At 36.3% G+C, this 14,988-nt stretch overlaps 1 protein-coding gene across 2 annotated transcripts in view; it reads right to left on the bottom strand.

Annotated features, from left to right (window-relative positions):
- SEMA3A (semaphorin 3A) overlaps positions 1-14,988 on the bottom strand; it is a 316,274-nt gene that overhangs the window by 268,287 nt on the left and 32,999 nt on the right. The window lies entirely within an intron of this gene.

Below are 14,988 nucleotides of genomic sequence, written 5' to 3'. Positions count from 1 at the left end.
TCTTCATTCCTTTGGGTTGCCTGTATTAGACATAGCGAATATAGATGCTATGCTTTCCGCACTGAACATTTAAATTGACAATTTTATCTATTAACATTATTTTTATGGTTCATTCTTTCATGCTTTCCTTTTTCTTTTTTTTTTTATTTGCTTTTCCATCTTGCCTTTTCTTAAACATATTTGAGAATGGATCATTTTTAGTTGTGCTAAAATGCAACTCTTAAAGCTATGACAACACTTATAAGTGCCATTGAGCAACATATCTTTGAAGATAATTCCAAAGTCATTGACACTTACGGTTTTAAGTATGAGGCGAAGAATTGATAATTACTAATTTATATCCAACATACATATTGGTAAAAAAATGAAACAATTATTATGGAATAAAAATCAAATGAACTTCTCAATAAACATACCATGGACAAAATTAGGCTATAGATCAGGAAGATACTTAACTACATAATTAATTTAAGTAAAGCGATGCCTGATGTAACCTTGCTTACAACATGTGAAAAGTGGAGTTAGCAAAATGAAATGGCAACCAATAGTACTATTCAGATTCTAAGTATTTAAATATTTCTGAAGTAACTAAAGATATAGTCTGTAGAAGAAGTACCATAAAATTCATGGGTATGCTTTCAGTCAAATATTTTAATGACATGCAACTACAATAATAAAAATCTGTATGAGAACAAGTCATGTAAAAATTAAATAGGGGTCCTGAGATACATGCCTTTATATAATACCTTTATAAATCACTCCTGCAGAACTGAGCAGTCAGTATCCCGCTATGCACAGCTGTTTGTCCAGATAACTTAAAAAAAAAAAAAAAAAGAGAGAGAGAGAGAGAGAGAGAGAGAGAGAGAGAGAAAGGAAAAAATACAGGAAAAAAACCCCAAGAACCTGATGTGGAAAACAGTATTACATCTGAAAAATTAGTGAAGCACTGTTTGTACCAAATCATTAGTCATGTATTGGCAAGTCCTGATTATCAAGGGCGTCACCAGTCATGCATCCCCAGAAGTCATTTGGCATTTGATTTAGTAAATATCCAATCACATGCTAAATAAAACAGTCATTTTTGCCCATGTTATTTTAACATCACATTCTTTAGCTATTTAAAATCTCTTGTAATGTTTTGAGATTTTAGCATACAGAACAGCATGAGAAGCTAGTCTTTAACTAAACCAGTTGTAAACTACTCTGTTCTTACAAAACCGTTCTGCTTCCAGTAGTCTATTTTGTGACAGTTGTTAGCACTCCACTGAGCTGAGCCAAGAAAAATGCAGGTAAGATCCACAGAGCTAATGACAACTAAAACACAGTTCAATTTATTGCAGTAAAAGATTAACACTAGTAAAAAATCTTCCACAAATCTAAGTGAGTCATGGAGCTACAGTTAAAAACAAGGTCCATTTCAGAGAGCACCCAGTAAGAAACCTGACACATGGAAGTGGACAGAAACAGTTTTTGTAGAGTGAGAAAAGGAGCTTTATAAACTGTGCAAATAATAGCACTATTCAAATAGTTATATGTGTTTTAAAGCTTAGGAATTTCCAAAATGTTGACTTGAATTAAAAAGTTTACTCCAATGCACATACAAAGAAGATGAGCAAGGAATGCTTTTTCCATTAATAGAGCAAATGAAGTTTTCACCATTTTTCCAGATGCATTAGATTAAAAGGAGATCAAGCTAGGAAGACTGTTTCAGACTGCTAAAAGCAAATACTCCATTAAAAGCAGATTAACAATGAAAGCACAATTGTTCTACACATTTTTCTCAAAGATTTTAGTGTCACCTACTAGGGTGAAAAATACAGATGATGACTGGAAATTTTGGGTCAGAGACTAAAAGTAAATTCAAAGTGAGGACAGTCTTAAGAATGGAGAGAAAGAAACACTGAATATAAGCAGCCAGGAACTCTATATGCAGAATTGGTTTGATTCCATGGTTTGTTCTTTCCCTTTATGACAAGTGCTTATGAATAACTAGAAGATATCAACACAAGATCTGACACAAGAAGAGTGTTTTTAACTGTGAGTGGAATCCAACAATATCTACAGGGAAATACAAGGATCAATTTTATATTTATCCTACAATAGGCAGGGAAATGTCTAGTTGAAAGTAGGGACAACATACTAGCATTAGTTCATGAAACTGGATAGCTGGAGAGAGAGGCTAGATTACCTTAGTGTCTGTGTTCCTTAACAACTCTTCTGGATTAATAGGTTTCTGTTGCCAAGTGTTTGACATTCCTAGATATTCATTAGTTTCCCCTCAAATATTTGGAGGATAGTTAAGAATTGCTGAGATTTTATTTTATTGGCAATCCAAGACTTACTTCTAAAATATTGGAATATGCTCCATGTTTCAGGGAGATATCACAAGAAAAGGAAATTTCACCAGCAAAAAAAAATTTTCATGACAATAACGGAAACAATTTTATAGACTGAGCAGGATTTGTAAAGGCAGCTCCTACATGCCTTCAGATAAACAGCATGCAACATTTTTAGAAACACAGACAGAGAAGAATAACGCTTAGAAAGAAAAGTGAAAGGCAAATGCCAACTACATTATTCATGAATGGTCATTTGACTCAGAGGTCAGGGTTTCATTCTTTGTCCTCCAGTCATAATAGTCCAAATAAAATCAACACATTACAATTACAGAATACTATAGCAGTAAAAATAACGCATACTAGTGCTTGACAATAACTTGAAATGGTTAAGTAACACAGTAAGTGAGGTTAATGTGTAGTTTGGAGCTGTAATTATTGATGAGCTCATCCAGAAGATCTGTTTTTGATGTTTACACTCAAGGCTTGTTTTTTTTTTTTTTTAAAAAAAAAAAAAAAAAAAAAAAAAAAAAAAGCAGAGAGTTGGACAGACTGGTGGAAAAAGTAATGATCTTTAAAATAGTTTGGCTTTTAGAATGGCTTCCAGACCCCATACTTTTGGTCACTGAGGATCAGTGGCCACTATGGCTCTAGAGAAATCCTTGAGGATTATGATTTAGGAATTACTGAGAAAATTAGCTATACAGATGCAAGTCCACTGCTAGTGATTTTACGTTAGGGGATTTTTTCTTTGAAAGGTCTTCTAATACACTTTTTCTGGCCAGTTATTTCATCAAGTTCATTAGAAATATATAACCATTTCTCACCTTTTGCAATTCGCTGCAGTATTATTTGCTGTCATGGTTTAATAATTTTATAATTTAGCTATCAGTATTCCACATCATAACATTATATAAAGCATGAATAATTTTACCAAATGTGCAGCTTACAGAAGAAGACTACATATCCCAGAGAACATCACACTCAGAGATAAGTCACGGGACCTGGACACTATATTGTCTCGCTCCCAGGCTGGACTGACGTCTTTCGAGTTCTGGCGTTCAGGAGAGCGTGTGGGAGCCTTCAGCCATTTTGCCTAGAGTCACAGTAGGCTTCTCAGTTTCGGGACTCATTCTCTCTGTTTTGCACGGGCTATGACATTTGCTTTAAAGGCTTCAATAGTAATGTTGATTATTTCTGTGACCTGTGGCTCAGGAGATGCACTTAAGCAATACATGAATGTACATTTGGAGACCAGACAAAACCTCAGTGGAACCAAAGTGAGAGATTCAAAGATCCATTGCATGTTTATATAATATTTTCTAATATTTCACGTGTATTTACTTTTAGTATCTGGCTGCCCTCAAACTTACCTACCTTCACTAATTTAAACCAAATATATTATATATAATAATCTTTTTTATCTTTGTCTATTTTATTGGATTTAGGAACTGAGTGAATATACCCACGGGCCACAGAGGGATGAACAACACTGAAAATAGATTTCATACCTGTTATTTGATTCAGGAAGTATCTGTGGGTGGTGAAAACTAAACAATGGTATATATATCCTAGGTTTTACTGGGCTTCAGATCTCTTTTCCTGTTCTGGGGGGAAAACAGAGTTTCAGCAATCATGGCTAGCCTAAACTGAGACCTTCTTTTTAGCAGAAGATGATCTTAAAATGCAAAATTTATTAACATACATAGTCACGCCAAAGCTGAGGTATTTTAGCTATGTAGTTAGCTCATAACAGAACTTGGTGTCTGTCATAGAGCTGTTGCATGGATCCAGATCACTGCTTTGCTGAAATGTGAGGACATCCAGATTCATTCCTCATTCTAAAAAACGGGAAATAATGACATTGTCTTGTTCCTCCTCAATCCATATAATTTGGCTTCAGTTCCCTTTGCAAGAACAAATTGTTTAAATCAAATTACAGTATGTATACCAATAGCAGTGGTAAAACTACTTCAAAGTATGTGTAGAAAAATATCTGGCCTACTGCCTTTTCCCCAGAGAAGATGAGGAACAGCTGTTTGGCCAGTGAGCTCTGTCTGCTCAGCAACGTGGAACATGCATAGCCCACTGCAGAGGTGGCAGATGCCAATACCATTCCTGTTGACTGGTGAACTCAGTTCTCACTCCTTATGAATTCTCACTGTCTTGTATTCTCTATGCAAGAATGCATATGCACCGAATTACATCTATTTGGATATTATCTTACATCAAAGTATGCTTCTAGATTTCAGTAATCTGTAGTTTATGTGTAAATATTTATGTTTCCAACATGGTCCTGTGGGAGCCTAAGACTAGAGTCATGCTGGTAAAGATTCTTCTCATAATGTAGATGTTTTATTTTTGTCGTGTTTAGGCTTCTCTCAACATCAGAGAAGTAGAATCTTGTAAGGTCTGAGATTTTTGGTAATTAACTTAAGGCAACTCAGACAAATGTCTAAAAATTGTCCAGTCTTTTGTCAGACTACAAAAGAAGTCTTAACACTAGCTAACATTTATGCCATTGTATGCATTTAAAGTCAGAAAAATCCAAATATTTGTTTAGAAAATAGCAAGGAGAGTGAAGCTCACCAAGTTCTAAACATCAGTGTGCTTTAATTGTTTTGTCACTTTAGACTTCCATGACAAAGAACTGTCTTCAGTGCACAAAATCAGCTTCAAATATAAAGGGCTTTTAGTGTTCTGCTTTACCCAAATGTTCACAGTGTCTTAAAAAAATGTGATGATTTTGGAAATAAGACAAATTAAAGGTGATTTGAATCTGTCTTTTGAAAAGTCACACAAACTAGTCAGAGAAAACTTCTGAAAGTTAAATCCAGATACAATCACTATGCTTGTTGGCATGAAAGACTACTGTGACACTGGGTAAGGGTCTGCTTTCCGGCAGACAGTCATACAATGAACTTGAAGTAGGATTTTCCTCTTTACCCTCTACCGGTTTGAGGTGGTTTAGTGATCTGTATGATAAAGGGTTCTGAACAAAATAATTAAATGGATTATATTCTCACTTAGCTAGGAAGTCTAAAAAATAAAATGCTAGACTACTAACTAGCTCATGATCTTGCCATTCTTCTTCTGAGTTATTTCTACCATGACCATTGTATCGGCATTTTGCGTTAAGATTACCCAGCACTTTAAATTAACAAGCTATTTTGTTGAAAATATATTTGGGCGTTGGGTAAAGTGACGTATCGCTGATTAGCATTTGAAGTTTCTTTTTTTTTTTTTTTTCCTGGAAGAAAGGCAGTTTGTGGCCTTTAGCCTTGGTGAGGTGATGTTATTATGAAAAAGTTACGGAGAAAAGCTTAACTGTACTCTCTGTAAATGATAAAATGGGTAAATAAATCTCACTTGGTTAACAAACACACTTCAGAGCTTTGGCAGCCTCACTTTTTTTATTATTTTTGACTTGTGTTGCTTTTTTTTTTTTTTTTTTTTTTTAATTAAATGAAGCAAGTCATTGCATCCAGAGCATGACTCAAGCTATTGCTAAAACTACTAAATTAAATTAGTCTGGCATTTAAGTCCTGGCAATTTTGATTCAGCAGCTTGGACTGTAAAGAAGGGAAGTGTTGAGGAATGAGGCTGAGGTCATCTCTTCTGAAAAAGATCTATATAGTAAGCGTCAACACAGAAGAGTCTGAATGCTGTTTTGGTGTCAACTATGTGTCCTGGTTACACAAAATTTCTTAGCAAAACAGTTTATTAGATGTTCCTGTACATAATTTAGGAGGGGAAGAGGAGAAGGGATTCAGTGTAGAAAAGATTGTGTGATTGTGTGATCCATGAAGGACACTGTAAGTGCCAAAAGGCAATACCTAAATTTTTTCATGGTACCAGATATTCTTTTCCAGAAGGTGTCTGTTCACTGAAGATACATGCTCATGACTTTAAGATTATGTATTGCTTCTGCTCCCTAAAAGAGGAAAATCTCTTAGATTTAAAGTTTTCTGAAGTAATTTGTAGTTATTTACATACCTTGTTATCAGAGCTACTACTTTTTAGTTTCTAACTACTTTCTAGTTTTTAACTCCCTATCCAGACACATACTTTATTACTTACTTACAGACGCTTACTTTCTTAAACTACCAATATTCTCTTTTGCCTGTGGAGGCATTTTGTTCTCATTTGCTTTTCTTTGAGTTGCTAACTGGAAGATGTCAGTATAAATCAAAATAATGGGAAGAGATTGAAGCATTTAGAGAAAAAAGGAAAAAAAAATAAATAAGGATAACACAAGGCTTAAAGGTTAAGTAGACTCTTGTCTTTTTCTGATTCTCTGATTAAAAAATTAAAAAAAAAAAAAAAAAGAACATAAAAAAGGAAGACACCTATATTAGACAGGAACATAATGACCTTTCATTTGTTTACTACTGTCTGACTGCAACCTCTCCGCACATTCAGATGTTTGCAGAGCACACATTTCTGTCTGACCGCACTTCTTACTGAGTCTTTCCTGTTACTCCAATGCTAGTATTTACCAACTATGATTACTAATGCTTATAATGCCTTTACTGCATGGAAGTCCATCTAAGAATGAAAATCAAATTTTATCTAATAATTTTCATTTATCTGAATAATTCTAAGGATGGATACCAAACAATTTTTAGAAACAAAGTGCTTGTGGCTATAGCTTATTTTAAAAATTATATCCTGTCATAAGCCACATCAATGTTTATTTAAATGAAATTCAGCTGGGAATATGATTTTATGTTTTAAGCTTGTGAAAATTATTTTCATTCATTACACTGTGCTTGTAAAATACAGATCATTATCATAAAATAAGCAGATGACATGAAGCCATGTACTGAGGTCAACATGCCCAAGGCATGGGATGTAATGGGATGATTCAATGAGACCTAGACAGTTTTGAGCAGTGGGCCCAAGAGAATCTCACAAGGTTCAACAAATCCAAATACAAGGTCTTGCACCTGGGACATGGCAGCCTTCACTATCTGCACAAGCTGTGGGACATAAGGTTTGAATGCAGCCCTGTTGAAAAGGACTTGAGAGTACTGGGAAATAGCAAGTTGGACATGAGGCAGCACTGTGCACTCACAGCCCAGAATGCCAACACTATCCTGGGATGCATGAAAAGAAGCATGGCCATCAGGTCAAGGGATCCTGCCCCTCTGCTCTGTGCTGCTGAGACCTCACCTAGAGAAGCATCCAGATGGGGAGTCCTCAGTACAGGAGAGACATGGATCTGCTGGAGCACTTCCTGAAGAGGGCTGCAAAAATGATCCAAGGAATGGAACATCTCTCCTATGAGACCAGGCTGAAACAGCTTGGGCTGATCTAGATATAGATATCTGTGTTCACTGCAGGGTAGTTGGACCAGGTGACCTTTAAAAGTCCCTTCCAAATCAAATGATTCTACGATTCTATAATTCCAACTGAATTTAAATTGTCCAGAGACGGGATTTTTTTCTCTACTGTATAAATTTTAAATGAGTGCCTCTTAAAAGGACAAAGACATCGTGATTAGTCCCACTGTATGAACAGCACAAGAGAAGATTCTGCATTCAGTCACTGGAAAAAAAAATAATAAAATGCCAACCACCTTTTCTCTCCTTCCAAAGTTCATAAAGCAAAGTATTTTAACGTTAACTCAATAACAGAGCTCATACTTGAGGAAAAAATAACAGAACTGAATTTAAAAATGCAATCTGCATGCAAAGCCTGTTACAATTCCACATGAGAGGTTCTAAACTTCCTGGCTATAAAATGCAAAACTATAACTACATAAGCACTGTTTACATCTCTAGAGCAGATGTTTATTGTTCTATCAATTACTTCCTCTTAACAGCCTTTCAGTGATGCAAATTTTGCAGTAATGAAAATCCTATTTGGAGAGTTCATTTTTGTAGAAGAGAAGTGAAAAAGTTATTTTCTGCCCCAGTGAAGTAACTATTAGAACAAGCAGAATTTCAAAATCTAGAAGAACGGAAGAACAAAAGAAAGACAAAACAAACAACAATAACAAAAAACAACAAATTCAACCCCAAGATGAATAAGGAATTTTCAATATCAGTAATCGTAAGGAAAAACACTTGTTTTGTCACTGATTCTTCACCCATATTAGCACATTAATGCTCAGCATACCCTCTTGAAGTACAGTGTTTATTTTATGCCCCTTATATTATTATAACACATTTCACCATTCCAAACTACGCAGAAATTCATCTAGTCCAAACAGCAATAGGGAAAAAGGTAATATGGAAGGCAGGATTGCACTGTAAATACTTACTGGGACAGGCAAAAAGTAATAAAATAACATGGATCTAGAAAAGTTAATCCTTGATAAAAGCCATTTTAAACGAGTCCCCAAAGAGTAAATTTTTATTTTTATTTATTTATTTATTTATTTTTGCATCTGTAGGGGAGAAATATTTTGCTAAAATAGCAGTCCAGTTCTGGAAACTGAAACATATAATAAACAGTAAATAAATATATAAATATATAAATAAACAGTACCACATAAAACTGAATCTAACAGTATATTTTGACACACATTTTTCCTTTATGGTTGAAGTTTTAAAACAAATTAATAAATAAAAATGTACATCATTGAAGTTTTACTACTCATGTAAGTAGTATCTGCTTATATGTGTATTTATTGAATATTTGCATCTTTTTGTTGTTCTGCTTTCTTTAAAAAAAATGAATCCTTTTAAAATACTTTTACTGCTTGGATTACTAGGGATTAAATCAGTAGTCTGATCTGTGCACATAGATAGAAAAATTTTCATCCCTTCTTCCAGACTGTCTACCATGAATACAGTGTAAGCAAGGGGAAGTTGAGCATAAAAAGGTAGAGGTTGTCTTTTTCAGTAACAACCTCATGGTTGCATCTCAATGGCTTATAATTCAGTGACTTTTCAGTGGAAAAGAGGCACAACTATGGAACTTTTTGTACATAGTTGTGTTATCTTCCATTACATTTTCACTGAATAAAATACAGAAGCAACCTGGGATTGGAGCTCAGGACTGTCCCTTGGGAGCTGGCCCTCCAGCTCATCTATTCAAGCTGAGTAACCTCCAACATGAAGCTACAGATCAAGCGCATGCTTTAGTTTCCAGTTAGAGCAAGAACACCTCCTTTGTAATCCAGAATGTAGGGTATCAGTCTTCTTCCTTTTTTTCCTGCTTACATAGTTCATCTAAGTGATAGTGCCTGATGTTTCGAATTGAAGCTCCCTCCAGACTGCAAAGCTCCACTACACAACTGGCGTATGATAACCATACACTGCTCTGTCAGTGCTGCTGGAGGACATAGCCTAGGACAAATGGAACCTTGACTGCAACCTGCCTAGTTATAAAGCTGCTGCTAACAGCCTTTCCTTTGTAGATTAGAAAATATCCACGTGCAAAACTCACCAGCAATTTAGAGCCAAAGGTATCTTCCAGCAGACTTGTGCAGTTAATAAAAGTAACAGATTTTGAATGAAATGAGTGTAGAGCTAGCAGCCTGAATACCTCTAGCTGTGTTATTTCCTTCCAGGTAAAATGATGTGTATTATTTTAAAAGATGTACAGTACAATACACAAAACAAAAATAAGTTCCAGTTGTCTGAGAGGGAATTAATATACAGATAATGACTTTGGAGTTGCTCAGCCCTGTGGAGGATACGGCTTCAAATACTGAAATCAGAAATTGCTTCTCATAAAAGAAAGGTTAGATAGTAAACTAAGATTAACACAATATTACCTCCATTGTGAGAAATCCTCAGCTTATTCCTGGAGTAAACTAATGTATTTGCGTGCTCCAGAACAGAAACTCACTCCACCTCCTCCAGAAGCTGTATGTTATGGGCCATGTGTGCAGGATTCTTCTGGGCACTGGCCCACGGTATGCATTTACTCCCTGCATCATGAGTCAGGAGAGCTACTTGAACACCAAGGTGTACAGAGAGCCTTATTAACTCTCTCTCCACCAGAACAATTTACTAAATATAGAAGTGTAGTACCTCCCCCCCCCCCACACCCCCCTCAGCAATTTTGGTTGTAAACAGAAAAACACAAAAGCCACAAGTGGCTATAAATGTTTTCATTCTATATTTGTGGGTGGCTATTTTTTCCCCAGGACTTTATTTTTTTCTTTTTTTTCTGGAAGTGAAGAATAGGGAATAGCTATAAAAAGCCACTTTTTCTTTCAGATCAAATTATGCACAAAATAATTACATTGACATTATTCTGCAGCATGCTGTTGGTGTACTTGAATAAAGGGTCTGATTCAGAAGCTGAAGTTCACATTGAGCTGAGAAAGCTTTCCTTGTGTAACCGTCTGTGCTTCCTCTGGTTCAGAGAGCATGGGGGGTGCATTAATTAGCTAAGTGAATTGGATACAGATATTGTGCTGATACTGGTTGCTTATGTATCGAGTCTCATGTCCAAATACAGTAATCTAATAACACCACAGGCAGCCTATATTCAGGCAGTTGGACAGCACAGAAAGAAGTCAGGAAGTCTTAGACTTTGATGTATTTTTAGGTAAAAAGCTTTGTGTGTTTTAAAAAGAAAGGGGCATTGTATATCTTTTCCCAATTCTAAAGGCCCATTGTTCTGTATGGAACAGATTTTGCTGTCTTTAGCATCAGTATTACACCTACGTAATTCCAAAGCTGTACTGGACTTCCACTGAAGTTGATGACAAGAGCTTCAGGCCCCATATCTAAAATTCACTACACTGTCAACACAGAAATGCTTAGTTTCCCAGACATATGAAGGTAGTTGTCTGTAAACTGTCTGTCTCTGCTGTTCTGGAATCACATCATCCCCACCTGCAGAGCAACACACACTTACACATAGTGAGGATCTAACTTTCATTTGCACTTGAGCAATGGGAAAACAGTTAGATGGTATATAACAGCCAGATTGGACTGTAGCAGAGTTCCCTGGCTAACTAACATGACCTCAATGAGTTCTGTAATTATGAAGTCTAAATATTGGGATTCTGTATGATTGACACTGCAAACCTTTAGAGATTCTGAGCCTTATTCTGAATAAACAGAAGCTTAAATTCTGGATGGCCAAACCAATCCTTTCACATACAGGGCGTTGCCTGAAAGAAAAAATGCTGAGAAAGAATCCCTCCTTTGGGACATATAACTACACAGACCATTTCCCAAGGGGAGGGCATGAACAGATGGTTGTAAACGCTCTGGCTTCTTTCCCCAGGAGCCTTACTCCAGACTCCCCGGGACTCTTTGCTTGAAACTGGATTGAGCAACTGCAGGGCTTCGCATTTCTTGACAAGTAGCCGAGTGCAGCTCCTGCTCCAAGCAGAAAGGAAGCACATGGTTCTGCTGTAGTCTCAGCTGTCCATCAACTTCTGTTTTAGGCTGAAGAATTTGGCTCGGAGGAAGTGTGTTTAAATTCATCCTATCCTCTGGTGGATAACAAAAGCCATGCCTGTGTTACCTTGTGTAGCAGAGTAAATAATCACTGGAAGGCTGGCAATTATAGTTAAACTGAGGGCAACATTTTAGAGAGAAGAAAAAGCTGATGGTTTCCTGACTCTGAGTTTTGTATATTTCTCTACATTTATTGCTCTGCTGAAATGTTTCCTCAGACCAGAATGATGCAACACATAATCTCTTGTTCAGCTGAAACTGTAGATGGCACAGAATACAGGGAATACAGTTCTAATCAAAGAAAATAAGAGTAGACATTGAATCTGATCAGGCAGTCTGGTTATTTTATAGCTATCCTGGCTCTGAAGGAAACAGATCTCTTTCCAACCAGAACCTGTTAGAATGCAGACATTTTTTGACAGACTAGAAGTCTGCATTTGTTTGATCTTAACCAACAATCCAAATGTATATCAACAGAAAGAAAGCACACATCTGCCACAACAGGCATGTTTACAATCATTTTAATGACACCATTAGATTCTGTTTGCCAGTGTTCACTTATTTCAGACTTTTATACAAAAAACATGTGAGATAACTTTACCACCTGTGCATAATGGAAACAATCCATTTAAATGAATAATTTTAACGGCGATACATAACTCAGTAGTTTTGCTCTGCTCATCAAGATAATGATGGGAGCATGATCATATTTACCCAGCATAGAGAGAGCTTTTGTGTTCTTCAATAATGCTTCCCCTCGATCAGGCCTGTGCTAAGAATTACTACAAACAGAACTTCACATGCTTGAAAAATAAACAAACATGCTCCAAAGCTAGGCCATTTTAGAAAGTTTTCTTGTGAAATGTGGAATTAATTTTAAACAAGATATCCAGTCTTAAGACAACTGAAAACATCTACCCACAATGTTAAGCTCCTCTGGATTTAAGTAACTATTTTAAGAAAACTAAAGGACTTGTCTTTGAAAGCTTGATGTTATTCTCGCTGATGTCATTTAGAAAAGTCCTGGTAGTTTCTAGAGAGCAATATAAATTAAGAGTAAATACAATTGGTGTCGGACAAAAACTCAGGAAGACTAAAATGCAGTAACAGCCTTCCTTATGATACAATTCCTGATGTTGTACTTGTTAATGCAAGTGCACATTTATTTTCCTTACTCAGCTCCTTGCTGTATGTCTGCTAATCTCCCAGCGTGTCAGGCACGAACTACAATTTATTGTGCAAGACCCTATGCAGAAGAACAAAAAAACTACCATCTAACAAACAAAGAGCTTAGCTTCAAATCCACAAGAGTGTTTAATTCTCATCAACTAAATATTTTTAGCCTAATTATCTGAAGTGTAATTAGCACACATTCTAGAAAGATAACTCAACAGGGGATTACATGTGATAGTGCTTAGATGTTGGTAGATGTCTACTATACAAGCCAAGATTTTATGTGTCAGAAAATCACACTTTGAACACACAACCCAAGTCTGTATGGCTTCTTTGCTCAAGGGCAAACAGCAGCAATGAGGTTGTGAACTGCGCACAGGTTGCCTGCCCAGTGCAGTGCATGTCTGTGGGAATTCAGCTGGAAGCAAAGCAACACTAACAAATGGTAACTATTGATCTGAACAAAATTTACAAAAAATCGTTAGCCACAAAGTTAAATTTACATTAGCCACAAAAGTAAATTCACATAAAATGATCACATCTTTTGCTTTTTAGTTTTACTAACTGAAGTTCCAGTGTAAAATGTTCTGAGGGAGCCAAAAACCCTTGCTTACTCAAATTATGCTCATTATAACTAGACTGAAATGTGATAAAGCTGTCTTCATGTGACACTTTCAGTGCTGTTTTCTTTCTTCCTCTTCTTACATTTCTAGCAGGTAATTTGGGAAATGAGATATTCTCCCAATTAAACTTTTTTTCTGAAATAATGACCATGCAAAATACAAGATGAGATTTTACAATATTGTTAAGATTTGTAACTGAATCTGTGAATAATTCAGTAGCAAAAATAAATATTAAAATGTACTCCTCAAATACATCACAAAACTTTTCTGCGATCAGTGTATTCAGTCACTGGCTTTGAGCACACCAGAGAACTGCGGAAGGTAACATTTGAAAACAGATTTGAAAAGTCATAGCATTATTTGACATCATGGACTATATGCAGTGCCTTGGAAGTGTCAAATTCACTGTTACAACAGAATATTTACGTGAACAGTTAGGCATGTATCTAAGTGCCATTGAGCTATATGAAAATGAATTAAAATAGGATTTGAGCATCCACTTAAATTTAAGCACAGTGTTTAGCACCATGCTGAACTGGGCTCTATAACATTTCTATTTGCCTAACAATCAGTAAGCCACTCTTGAGTGTTTAAAGATGCTTGATATTTCACAGGTGGGTAGTTAAATCAAATGGATTTTTATTTTCTTCAAGCTGTTTTTATATGGAGAACTTTATACATACTTCACTGAGAAAGTTTAGCAAGCCGAGCTGTGAAACATACGGTGTGTAAACCAGGTGTTTATTATTAGCCTGCTTATTGTGTATGTAGGATTCATCATGAAGCTGGATTGCCCATCACCAAGTTGTATTCAGTAACAAGTAAAGTGGATGCAGATCATAGTTTTGCATTTCACCTCACAACAAACCATTTTAAGTAGGATGACATATAGTAGCAATACTCAGTGCTCTGATACTCTGTCTATGTGACAGAAAGTGTGGTTATCAGGGAGATGACTAGACACCTCTGGAGACTGTCTAGTCCAACCAACTGCCTGATCATGGCTAGTGACAGCAAGATATCCAGGACCATGTCCATTTGAGGTCTGAATAGATTTAAGAATGCAGAATTTACATCCTTGTTGCATCCACCTGCTCCAGACTTCGTCTACGCTTACAGGAAAAGTGTTTCTTTTCATATAAAATTTCCTGTTTACAGTTAATGCTCCTTGCCTCTGGTCTTGCCACCAGACACTGTTGGGAAGAGCTTGGCTCCATCTTCATCACTACCCTCATCATGTACTTATACACACTACTAAAGTCCTTCTGAGCTTTCTCTTCAGGCTGAGTAAACCCAGCTATCTCTGCCTCAAGTTAAGACAGATGCTTCAGCTGCTTAATCATCTTTTTAGCCCTTTGCTGGATTTGCTCTAGTAAATCCATATGTTTTGTGTTCTAAGGAGAGCAGAACTTGATCAGCATTCCAGATTGGTCTCACTAGTGTGTACAACAGTATGGAAAAATGAACTCCCTTGACCACCCG

The sequence above is a fragment of the Coturnix japonica genome, chromosome 1, assembly GCF_054131305.1.
Source record: "Coturnix japonica strain WE chromosome 1, WE-NBRP24, whole genome shotgun sequence".
In the NCBI taxonomy this organism is placed as follows: domain Eukaryota; kingdom Metazoa; phylum Chordata; class Aves; order Galliformes; family Phasianidae; genus Coturnix; species Coturnix japonica.
This window is presented reverse-complemented; position numbering and strand designations above follow the sequence as displayed.